Here is a 13,081-nt window from a genome sequence, read left to right on the forward strand (position 1 = left end):
GTGAAGTTCTAATGCATAGCGGACCCATAAGTGGAAGGACCCCAAATTCCAGAATCACCAGTTGGAGAGGAGCCTCCAGTTGACAAGGAACATCTTCTTTGGACAGCTATGTGACCAATAAATAAACTTTTATATTGTGTGAACCTAAATAAATAAATAAAAACGGACTATATGTTATGCCACAAAGCAACTCTCAGCAAATACAAAAATAAAAATAAAAATAAAAATACTACCCCTGCATTCTATCAGATCACACTGGAATGAAACTAGAAATCAATGATAAAGTAAAACATAGAAACTACTCCAACACCTGGAGACTAAATAGCATGCTATTGAATGATAAATGGATCAAAGAAGAAATCAAGGAGGAAACAAAAAATACTTAGAAGCAAATGAGAACACAGATACAACATATCAAAAATATCTGGGACACTATGAAGGCAGTGCTAAGAGGAAAGTTCATTGCATTAAGCTCATACATTAAAAGAATAAAAAGTCAACAAATAAATGACCTAACATTATATGTCATAGACCTAGAAAAGGAAGAGCAAATCAACACCAAAAGCATCAGAAGACAGGAAATAATTAAAATTAGAACTAAAATCAATGAAATTGAAACAAAAGAAACAATAGAAAATATTGAGAAAACGAAAAGATGGTTCTTTGAAAAAATAAATAAAATTGATAAACTCTTAGCCACACTAACAAAGACAAAGAGAGATAAAACTCAAATTACTAAAATTTGTGATGAATAAGGAAATATCACAACAGACATGATTGAAATACAGATGACAATTCACAACTATTTTCAAAGTTTATATTCCAATAAAATAGAAAAACTCAAAGACATTGACAAATTTCTAGAGACATATATCTATCCAAACATGCAGGAGGACATATACAATTTAAACAGATCAATTTTAAGCAATGAAATAGGAGATGCTGTCAAAAGTCTACCAACCAATAAAAGCCCAAGACCAGACAGATTCTCAAGCAAGTTTCTATAAGACCCTCAACGAAGAATTAACACTAATGCTCCTAAAATTATTCCAGGAAGTAAAAAAGGAGGAAACCCTTCCAAACTCATTCTTTGAGGCTAGTATCACCTTATACCAAAACCAGACAGAGATGCATCAAGGAAAGAAAACTTCAGACCAATATCCCTGATGAATATAGATACAAACATTCTCAATAAAATTCTGGCAAATCACATACAAAAACATATTAAAAAAAATAATGCACCATAATCAAGTGGGGTTCATAGAGGAATACAAGACTGGCTCAACATACAGAAATCAATAAACATAATACCTCACATCAATAGATTAAAGATAAGAATCATATGATTATCTCAATAGATGCAGAAAAAACACTTGACAAAATACAGCACCTCTTCATATTCAAAACACTAGACAAACTAGGACAGTAGGAACATACCTCAACATTGTAAAGGTTATCTATGCTAAGCCTAAGGCTAACATCATTCTAAATGGAGAAAAATTGAAAGTATTCCCTCTAAAAACAAGAACAAGACAGGGATGCCATCTTTCACCACTTCTATTCAACACTGTTCTTGAAACTCTAGCCAGAGAAATCAGACAGACACAAGAAATTAAAAGGATATGAATAGGAAAAGAACTCAAACTATCACTATTTGCTGACGACAGGGTTCTATATTTAGAAGTTCCAAAAAATTCCACCAGAAAACTTCTAGAACTAATAAACAAATTCAGCAAAGTAGCAGAATATAAAATCAACACCCATAAATCTAATGCATTTTTATTCATAAGTGATGAATCCTCTGATAGATAGAGAATTTAGGAAAACTACCCCATTCACAATAGCCTTAAAAAAATAAAATACTTGGAATCAGTCTAACAAAAGAGAAGAAAGACCTCTACAATGAAAACTACAGAACACTAAAGAAAGAAATTAAAGAAAACCTTAGAAGATGGAAAGATCTCCCATGTTCTTGGATAGGCAGAATTCATATTGTTAAAATGACCATACTACCAAGAGTGTTATATAGATTCAATGCAATTCCTATTAAAATCCCAATGATATTCTTCATGGAACTAGAAAAAGCCATCATGAAATTTATTTAGAAAAATAAGAGACCCAGAATAACCAAGGCAATCCTTAGCAAGAAGAGAGAAGCAAGGGCATCACAATACCAGACCTTAAACTATACTACTGAGCAATAGTAACAAAAATGGCATGGTATTGGCATCAAAATAGACATGTAGACCAATGGTACAGCATAGAAGACACAGAGACAACCCACATAAATATGGTTATCTCATACTAGACAAAGGTGCCAAAAATATACATTGGAGAAAAGATAGCCTCTTCAACAAATGGTGCTGGGAAAACTGGAAATCCATATGTAATAAAGTGAAATTAAACCTCTCTCTCACCCTGCACAAAGTGGATCAAAGTGGATCAAAGACTTAGGCACTAGAACAGAGACCCTGTGTCTAATAGAAGAAAAAGTAGGCCCAAATCTTCATCATGTCATCTTAGGACCTGACTTAAGACTTGACAAAACTCCTAAAGTACAAGAAGTAAAATTAAGAATCAATAAATGGGATGGATTCAAACTAAAAAGCTTCTTTTCAGCAACCAAAACAATCAATAACATGAAGAGGGAGCCTACAGAATGGGAAAAAATCTTTACCACACGCATCTCAGATAAAGCACTAATCTCCAGGATAAATAAAGAACTCAAAAAACTTATCACCAAAAAAACCAAATAACCCAATTAATAAATGAACTAAGGAACTGAACAGACACTTCACAGAAGAAGAAATAAAATCACCAACAAACATGAAAAAATGTTCATCATCTCATGCAATTCCAGAAATGCAAATCAAAACTACTCTTAAGATTTCATCTCACTCCAGTCAGAATGGCAATTATCAAGAATACATGCAGTAATAAGTGTTGCTGAGGATATGGGGAAAATGGTACCCTTATACATTACTGGTGGGACTGCAGATTGGCTCAACCACTATGGAAAGCAGTGTGGCGATTCCTCAGAAAACTTGGAATGGAACTACCATTGGACCCAGCTATCCTGCTCCTCAGTTTATACCCAAAGGACTTAAAATCAGCATACTACAGTGACACAGCCACATCAATGTTCATAGCGGCTCAATTCACAATAGCTAAACTATGGAATCAACCTAGATGCCCTTCAACAGATGAATGGATAAAGAAAATGTTGTACATATACACAATGGAATATTACTCAGTTTTAAAGAAGAATGGAATTATGACATTTGCAGGTAAATGGGTGGAACTAGAGACTATCATGCTAAGTGAAATAAACCAATCCCAAAAAACCAAAGCCAAATGTTTTCTCTGATAAATGGATGCTGATCCAAGGCGGCCTTGGGGGGTGGGTATGGAAGAATGAAGGGACTTTGGATTATTCAGAGGGGAGTGAGGGGAGGGGTGGGGCAGTGGGGATGGGAAGGACGGTAGAATGAGACAGACATTATTACCCTTTATACATGTATGACAAATATTAAAAATTAAAAAGGATGTTGGATTGAAAAAAAAAGGAATTCAAGGACAATAATGAATCTTTAAGATTGCATATTCTTCTTAAAATAAACTTACTATTCTGAAAAAAACTTAAAAAATGAAAATGAATAAAAAAGAGAAGGGATAAATGTAATCATCAATTGTGAGGATTTTGTAGCAGTTTGAACTTTGGGTTTGGTGTCTCTAGGGTTCCACAAGAGATCAAATTCATGGGGAGACTCATCTAAAGCCATATGAAGCCACAGGACATTTCACACCAATCATAGAGATGCATGCAGAGACACCAGATTTTGCAGTAATTAAAGAAGTCTATGTACTTAGAGTAATTAATCCTTGCTTTCTCTGCTTTGACTTCTGGCTCAGTCATTTTTACTCAGCCACAATAGATGCATCCATGACCTTTCTGTCCCTTTCCTACTGTGAGAAAGTGCATCTCTCTGATCAACACTTCCTGAGGTGAAGGGTAAGGGAACAGGCTTGATTAGCAAATGCCAAGGAGAGGACTGCTTCCCTCCATAGACTCTTGACCATGAATCCACTGCTCACCAAGGCCTTTCTAGTCCACACATTCCCCACCTTACATATCTGAACCTCTTCTGGGGTTTGCACCTCTCTCTACTTCCAGGGAGAGCATGAAACTGCTCATTCCATCCTATGAGTCCAGGACATACGTCTCATACCAGCTGCAAACATGCCATGCACAATTTGCCTGCACACCTTGAAAGATTCTTCTACCTTCCAAAAAGGTTAGAACCTCTTTTGCTGTCTCTCCATCCCAGCAGGGACTTCCATTGTGGCTTTGATATTCAATATTTTTGTTAGTGACCTTTCCAGGACGCATCTCTTCCCTTGCTTGTCCTGCTGTCCAGGCAAAGCCATAACCAGACTTTGACAGATGCCTTTTGCACCTCTGTGATCTCAGACCCCCAGCTTCTCTTCTGATCCCAATTCTCCCCCACTCCATGAATCCCAACTCCAAACTGAACTTCCCCTGAGCTCTTCACCCTCACTGCAGTGCCAGGACCTCAGTCCTTTTCAAAGTCTTCTTCCTCGCCCTGGACCTGCCTCTCCACTTGTGACAACGTAGCTGTTCTCTCCCCGTTTTGAAGGTTTGGCCTCTGCTGTGTCCAACCTGAACCCAGATCAAGAAACACCCCCAATCTCCTGGAGACCTCCCTCTCTGGGGACCACAGTACCTCACCTTTTCTGAGCACCATTCACACACCCTCTTTTAGCCTGAGGACCCCCGTCTTAATGTCAGCATCTGACCTTTCAAAATTCTTCTGAAGCCCATCTGCTCTCTGCATTTACAGCTCTCTACTCACCTCCTCCTTTCCCTTCCTTCCCCACACCTGCCTGGAGTGTCTTCATGCCTGAAATCTCCTCATCTCATCTTGCCTCTGCTCCCAGCCAGCTCTGCAGACAGAGCTAATTAATATCAAAGAACTTTAGACCTCTCAGTGTTGGTGACCTTAAGTTCCTGGTTCTGCAATTTGAAGGGTTTCTGATCCTACTTTGCCCTCCTCTTCCATCTCATAATAAGAACCAGTCTCAGGCTGGCTTCTCTCCACGGCTCCAGAGCACGCAGTCACATGGGCCCCGCCCCAGAACCACGAAGCGGAGGAGGGCCCCCCCTGCTGTTCTCCACTCAGGAGCCTTACACCCAGGCATGGCTCTCACTAGACAATTCCCTACCAATGTGCCTGCATTTGACGTGGGTCCATCCTAGACCCATATTACCGCTGGTCTCCTACCTAGAAACAGGTAGTGAGCAGGGAGTGAGATGGTTCTCCCTCCCCTACCCCAGCCCCTTTCTGGCAACAACGGATCAGATCAGATCATGTATCAAATCTTGGCAGGAAATTTAGCTTCTTGTGTTGGCTCCAGAAAGATTCAGGGAGTGGGTGCCATGTTGCCTTGGTTTATCTTCGTGTTTGGGCTGTTCCTTCCCACATGTCACAGGAAGCCACCTGAGGGCCTCAGAATGTTGACCTCTTGTAGTCATTAGCTAAAAGAAACTAGCAACTATCTTAGGCTCTGAGGGTCAGAGGCAGCATGGAGGAAATGATGTAGGAACTCACATACCAAGACAGGATCCCTACCTCTCCCTGCCCTGTGTGGGCCATCCCGGTGGGGCGGGGGCCTGCTCTGTGTCCAGTTTCCATCAACTAGAGACATTCGTGGGAGGAAAAGTGCAGATGTGAGCAGGAAGAGCCTGGTGTTTCTGTGAGTGTGATCTGGGGGTCACTGGGGCAGAGTGAAACTGACCACAGAGGCAGCCGGGGAGGCTGGGTACCAGATGGAGTTCCAGGTAAGAAGAATCCCTGATTGCACTGTAACTCTGCTAGGAAAGCCCTGTGCTTGTGTTGGAAGCATCACAGAAGCTTCTAGGCTGTTTTCTTCCCATCAACGAGACGGGTGCCCGTGTGAGCTTTGGCAAGGCTGAGGCAGTGATTGAGTCCTCTGGAGAGGTTACAATGTTATTTTACATGTTGCTCAGTGCCCACTTCTTTTTATTAAAAAAAAATTTATTTTCATTTTATTTGTTCTAATTAGTCGTACCATGAAAGTAGACTGCATTTTTACATTTTGATAGATCATATGTAAATAGAGTGCGATCTCTCATTTTTCTGATTAAACATATTGCAGGATCACATCGGTGCCCTCTGGACAGCACCCAGTGACGCAGTGGGAGGAAGACCACCCACAGGTTCAAGTCCCCCGTTTTGCACTATCTCTAGCTAGTGCTTAGGAACAGAAGTCAGAACCGCGCCTTTCTCCGGGTCTCCTACCTGCCACTGAATCATTACCCATCGTGAGACCTTTGCTCCTGTCATAGCCTCAAGTCTCCTGGTCTCGAATCTCCCTGTGGTCTGTGAGTGTTCCACTCACCATTCACATTGAGGTCATCGCTTTAAGGTGAAGGAGTCGCTTAATTTCAGCTGCAACCTTTAGTAGATCTTGGAAGTTTTGTTTTGGCCCACGGGGTCTGTCCAGCCGGCCGGACTCCTCTGAAGCACTTAGGAGCAGGGTTTTGCATGTTATCACTGAGGTCAGGTCGTCAACTTCAAAGTCCAGGTGAGGCTCACCTGTCAGTTAGGATGAGTGAGCCTGGACAGTAGGGACAGATGGGGAAGGAGGCCCTTGGCCCCTGGCCTGCACCACATACAACACCCTGCCCTCCACTCGGTCTTCTGTAGGTAGCTGACAGTGGTCATCAGCCTTCCTGGGAAGCACCTGTCCTGTCGTTAGGAGACTTGGCACCTGCGGTGTAGTGGGAGAAGCTTGCTGTGAGTGTGTAGGTTTTGATAAAGGGGAAACCTCTTCCTACAGGGAATTAACTTACATCCCGTAATGCCTGGTGGCGGGGAGATTTGGCCTTGCATGCAGTGTTGCATGGCTACTGTGCCGCCTGGGGCTCAGATAAAGATCGGTGAAGAATGGAGAAGACCTGCTAGTTGCTGAGTGCAATAGGACTGGTTTCTTGTGGCCAACCTGGACTTTACTGGATGTCTGCAATATTCTGGGCCCTTAGGAGATTCTCTGTATTTATAAAAGCTAGAACAAACTGTTCATCCAGGGCTGCACAGGGTATCAGCTGTCCCCTGTCCCTCCCTACTTCCTTTTCTGCTCAGAGTTGTGAAGAATAGGACCAGCTCAGTAGGAAGGCAGTGGACGTGACTGAGACCGCAGCGGGGGCCCCAGCTCTGGCCCCAGCAGCTCTGCTCAGTCCCGGGGCTCTGAGTTTTTCAAGAGCAGTGGTTGTTCCCACAGGCCTGGTGCTTGAGTCCTCGAGCAAGGGGTCATTGGAATGGGGAGGTAGAATTCCCCCTGAACTAGCTCGCTTCTTTGGGGGATCTCTGAGATAAAAAGCGTTCATCCATTGTAATGAGATGAAGGCCACTTGGCACAGATAGGGGCCAACAGCAGATAAGGAAGGTGCCGGAGAGTGCTTCCAGCCCCGAGAGTCCAGGCACTAATCCTGTTATTATTGTTAATATGTGTAATTTCAAATATCAATGATGCATATCAATAATGAGGATTTACCTTGTCTTTTCTAAACAGAAAGGTCACACTTATCTAATGTAGCATGGCCCACAAAGCAGAATCAGAACCCTGGCAAAAAATCCTCTGAGCCATTTCACAGCTGAGAAACTGGCTCTGGACTCCCAGCCCTGTCCCACCCACGCTGACCAGGAGAGGAGCAGTCTGGACAGAGCTGGCCTGGGCCTGTGAGGGGATCTTTTCTGGGCTTTTTACAAACAAGTTAACTGTGTCATCCTGAGTGAGGAGTCACTTCACATTCCTGCCCTAGTCCTCCTCCTGTCCCCAGTGATCCCTTAAACACAAGGGACACCACCTTCCCGTGGTCAGCACCTTGGACTCCATGAGTCCTGCCCGTTCTCCCCCATCCCTCCCTGGAGTGCAGGCTCGCAGAGCCCCCCTTGCCTGCGAGTGAATAAATGGCCATATATTTGAAAAAACAGGGGCCTGTTTTTTGTCTTTTCAGAGAAATGATCATGTCTTAAGGGCATGAATGGTGTTTGCATACTTAGCAGATTATCTTTCAGCAATCTGGGGCTCTGTGCTGGACACCCGTCAGGTCCTGTGTACATGAGCACTAAGCTCATTCATTCTGTGTGGGGTGCAGGCTTCCAAAGCTCACTCCTCACATGTCGGCCTTTTAACCTGACACCCAGAAAATTCCCTGCCTTTCTAATCTCTTTTGTTCCCTGTAGGTAATTTCACAGAAAATCCATGCCACAAAGCCCTCAAAGAGAATTACAGGGAATTATAAATCTCCTTCCCACCTTACTGGGCTCTCTCTCTGACAGAGAAGCTGACTTGTTTTCAGGATGGGGCTGGGGTGAGCCGGGCCTCAGCTGGGCAGTCCAGCCGCAAGCCTTCATCTCGCTCAAACATCGGCCTGGAGCCTGTGGAAGCTGAGGCGGCCCCAGAGCTCCATCCAGCACAGCCTCTGATGAGGAGGTGCAGGTCCAGAGAGGATGCCTTCAGCTCAGGCTGCAAATCTGGTCCAAGCTGACCTAGGGTTTTGCCTGCCCAGGACTCTCATGCTTCATGGTGACCGAGAAGCCCCAACCCTTACCTAGAGTAGTGGTCAGTGAGGCCTGGAAGATTGACCCGTGGCAGGATATCCGCTGAGCGGCTTGGCAAATAGCCTGAGTGGCAACTCAGGTTGTTGGTAACTATGCAGGACACTTTATGAGACCTCACATGGGGACCTGAGTTCTGAGATGGGGCCAGCGTGTGAAACAGACCTGTCCCAAGGTCTGGCGGGGTCAGGGTCATCTCATCCTGCTTGGCAGCTCTAGGGGTCAGGAGTCAGGGGCGAGAGTGACCAGTTGTGGTACTCTGCCCTTCTCATCCTGGACCTGCTATCTGAAGGGCTCCCCAGCCTGTGGGTCTCTTGGAAAAAGTATAAATGTGAGCAAAGTGGGTAAGAAATGGGGAGGAAGTGAGAGGAGTAACAGTCCTGCGGACTTCCAGAGAAGGGAGGTACATAGGGGGAATGAAAACGTTTAAGAAAAAGAAAGTAGTACCCACGTTGGCAGCTGCGCTCTCCAGTGCCCACTTCCTGGCAAGCACTGCCCAGATTCTACCTAACAGAGCCTCTAGAAAGCCTTGAGAAGCTGGTAATAGAATCCTCATTTTACAGATGAAGATACTGAGGTTCAGAGAAGTTGTCACTTACCCAAGGCCTCTTAGCAAGTAAATGGCAAGACCAAGATTCCAACACAGACCTCTGTGACCCAAAGTCAGTGCTTTTCCACTGTGGCAGAGGGACCAAGAAAAGCGTGGGTGCTGACGTCATCAGGTCCTCATTCCACCATCTGCCAGCAGCATGGCCATGGAAAAGTGATTCAACGTCTTGTGCTTCAATTTTGTTGTCTGTTAAATGAGAATTCGATGAGATCTAAATGAGACAATGTTTCAAAAGCAGCGGGCTTAATTCCTGGGTATGGTAGTTATCCAGTGGTGCTATTCTTGCTTCTAGAACCTCATTGTAGAGAACAACTGGTTTTCTAGGCACCCTATGTTGGTTTGAATATCTAGATGTCCTCACCTTGTGACAAGGACAGACTTCTCCACAGATGGCTCCTCTGATATGGACTGAATTCGTTCCCTTGAAGTCTGTGTGTTGAAGCTCTAACCCCCAATGTGACTAACTTTGGAGATAAGGTCTTTGGGAGGTCAGAAGGGTGAGCTCCTACTCTGAAAAAATTGGTGTCCTTCCTTACAAGAAGAGGAGGCCAGACCCCAACTCTTCCTCTCTCTGCCGTGTGAGGACATAGCCAGAAGCCGAAGCCCACAAGCCACTAAGAAAGGCCTCACCAACAGCCAGTTCTACCTGACCCTGACTTGGGACATCCCAGGCTCCAGAGTGGTAGGAAAATAAATCACAGTTGTTTAAGTCACTCAGTGCACAGTATTTTGTTGTGACAGCTCAGAGCTGACTCATTCAACCACCATCTGACAAGTTGGGCAAGCCAGGGACCCGAGTGTTGCTTTGACACTTCTAATTCCACTGTGGCTCCCGTCATCCAGGACCACCCTGTGTGAATTTTACCTTAAGACATTTCCCGAATCGTCTCGCTCCTCTTGGTCCCATTCAACATGCTTATTTCAGACTTTTCCAAACATCTGTAAGTACAGAGGGAAAAGATTACCTATCTATCTATGTCTCTATCTCTCTATCATCTATCTATCATCTATCTGAAAACCAATGAGCCTTCGCAAGCTTTGACGATCATCAATATATACCAAGTCTCCTTGCTATTACTTTCCCCACTCCTCTCTCCAGGTCATTTTGAAACACACCTGAGACACTATACACTTTTCCTATAAATATTTCAGTATATTTTGGTCCAAGACATGGGCTCCTGGTTAAAATCAAACCAAGCCATGCCTATCTTACCATCCTAATATTTTAAATAATTCCTTAAAATAATGAAATATTTGATCAACCTTTATATTTCCATGATTGAAAAAAATATCTCTTGATAGTTGGAATCAGGATTCAAATAAGTTCCATGTAGGGTGACTGTCTGACATGTTTTTAAGTCTTTTTCAATTTTATATGTACCCCTCCATCTCTTTAATCCATATTCGACTTCGTAATGAGTAACTTGGGTCATTTGCCCTGAACAGTTTCATGTAGTCTGAATTTAGCTGATTACCTCCTTGAGTCCTTGTATTTTCTGTAAGTGGAGGTGTGTGGATGTGAGTGTGTATGTACATGTGAGTATGTGTGTGTGATTGTGAGGGTGTGTGAGTGTGTGTGTGTGCATGTGAGTGTGTGTGTGCATGTGAGTGTGAGGATGTGTACATAATTGTGAGTGTGTGTGTGTGTGTGTATGAGGGGTTGTGTGTGTGTGATTGTGAGGATGTGTGTGTGCATGATTGTGAGGGTGTGTGTGTGTGTGTGTGTGTGATTGTGACGGTGTGTGTGTGTGTGTGTGTGTGTGTGCATGTGTGAAAGCAAGACAGCCTATGTGTCCCCTTTTCCCTTGCCTCTCCTCTGCTGGGCAGGTGAGGGGCTGGGACTATATATCTTTTGGTACCTGGGAAGGTTTATATTTTTATTCTAACTGCTCTCTGTAGGTAATGGGCTCCCCTTAGGTTTCACTTGTAAAAACACTTTAATCCCGGCCTCCCGCGGCTTGTTTTGCTGTTGTCTGCGGTGTGCTGATTTACTGGCGAATTCCCCTTTGCTGTCTCTGCATCTCCAGGCCTGGCCTTTCTCTCCTCTGCACAGTGGTGGTGGTCCCTGAACAGATCTCCTGGCATCTACTGGGTCCCTTTGTTCCAGGCCTCCCCTGGAAGCCAGACAGACCTTTTGCAAACTGCCATCTGAGGACACAGAGGCTTCTCACTGAACTTAGGATACAAAGCAGGCGCCCTCAAGAAGCCTCTGGACGCCGGCGTGGGCTGGCCCCTTCCTACCTCACTGGCCACTTGTAGAGTGGCTCTGCCTTCTCAGTGTTTCCTGCCTCGGGCCCTTCGTGCCAGCTGCTCCTTCTACCTGGAACATTCCCACCTAGTGTGTGCCCGGCTGGCCTCTCTTCCTCCAGGTCGCAGGGAAGGCTGCTTGGGCCTCTGTCCCACAGACGCAGGCCCTGCACCCGCCACCCCACGCAGTCTGTTTTCCTTCACACCCTGGTGCGACTTACCACATGAACTTCCATTCCTGCACATGCTTATTTAGTACCTGCCTTTGCCACCAGACTGCAAATCCCACAAGGACGGTAGTAAATCTCCCACGGTGTTCTCAGCATCTAGCATGGGGCCTGAAGCACAGGAAACTCTCAGTAAAAACCTGACGATCCATTAATATGAACAATGTGACTGGAGATGGCAGCTTACATACAAAGAGAGGAGAGGGGATTCCAGTCCTCTGAAGTCTTTGGAGAGGGGATTTCCTTGTCTCTGGTCCCCCTGGGTGGTTGCAGAGAGGAGCTGGCCAAGAGCCAGAGCAGCAGGAGCAGGTCTTCATGTTTGGGATTACCCCGATGTCTTGGTTCAGGGTCCCCCCAAAAGTCCCCTCTGAGATGAAGATTTGAGTGTAGATAGTTCATCTGGAGGTGAAGGGATCCCCAGGAGGAGGGTGAGGGAGCGAGCGGAGAAACACAGGAAGGAATTCTCTCAGGTCAGCCACCCCTACGGACAGGCGGGAACTGCGTGCAGGAGCCCTCCCTGCCGGAGGAGGAGCTGGGGTATCTATCTAGCCCCCCAGTCCTGGGCTGGCGGCTGCTCCCAAAGGGCATCTGTCCCCAGGCACCTTTGGCCCACAGGCAGGCAGAAAAGCCCTCCGGGCCAGGTCAGGGACTGTGGGTGGAGCACTGTCGGCACTGGCACAGCTGGACAGCTGTTACCCACGAGCCTGGAACCTGACCTGGGGGCCATTCCTCCCCCGTCACTGACAGACGTCCTGACAGAGGCCAGACTTGTGGCCACAGAAAGGGTCAGTCGCACTGTAGGCAGCAAAGACACCCTGTGTGCTGCAGGAGAGGGGAGGCTGTGTGGGGGCGGCCCTGCGAGTGGTCAGGAGCCTGTGGGGTGTCACCATGGGAAGGACACTTGTCACCTCTCAGACACTTTCTCTTCTGTCACCTCTTCCCACCTCACAACTGCCTATCAAGTGGTGTGAGGAAACCATCCCCTTGTTCCACAGAGGAGGGAAAATAGTACCACAAGGCACAGTGACTTTACCATAGTCCACCCAGACTGGAGGGGCAGGCCTGGCGCCAGCCCCGGCTCCTTCCTTAGAGGCCAGTGTGTGGGGGGAGCTCTTTTCTCTAAGCGCTGGGTACAGGAGCAGTTCAGAGCACAGTGGGAACTGGGAGGTCCCTTTCCTGAGGCAGGGCAGGCGACCATGTTCTTAGGAGCCGCCACTGGGTGGCAGGGGGTCTGCACACTGCTCCTGTGGGTTCCTAGGGGGTCGGGGGAGCAGACTGAGATGAGAGCCTGCTAATATTCCTCAAGACCCCTGAGACCCCAGGGGGGTGGTTAG

Source organism: Sciurus carolinensis, chromosome 7, assembly GCF_902686445.1.
Source record: "Sciurus carolinensis chromosome 7, mSciCar1.2, whole genome shotgun sequence".
In the NCBI taxonomy this organism is placed as follows: domain Eukaryota; kingdom Metazoa; phylum Chordata; class Mammalia; order Rodentia; family Sciuridae; genus Sciurus; species Sciurus carolinensis.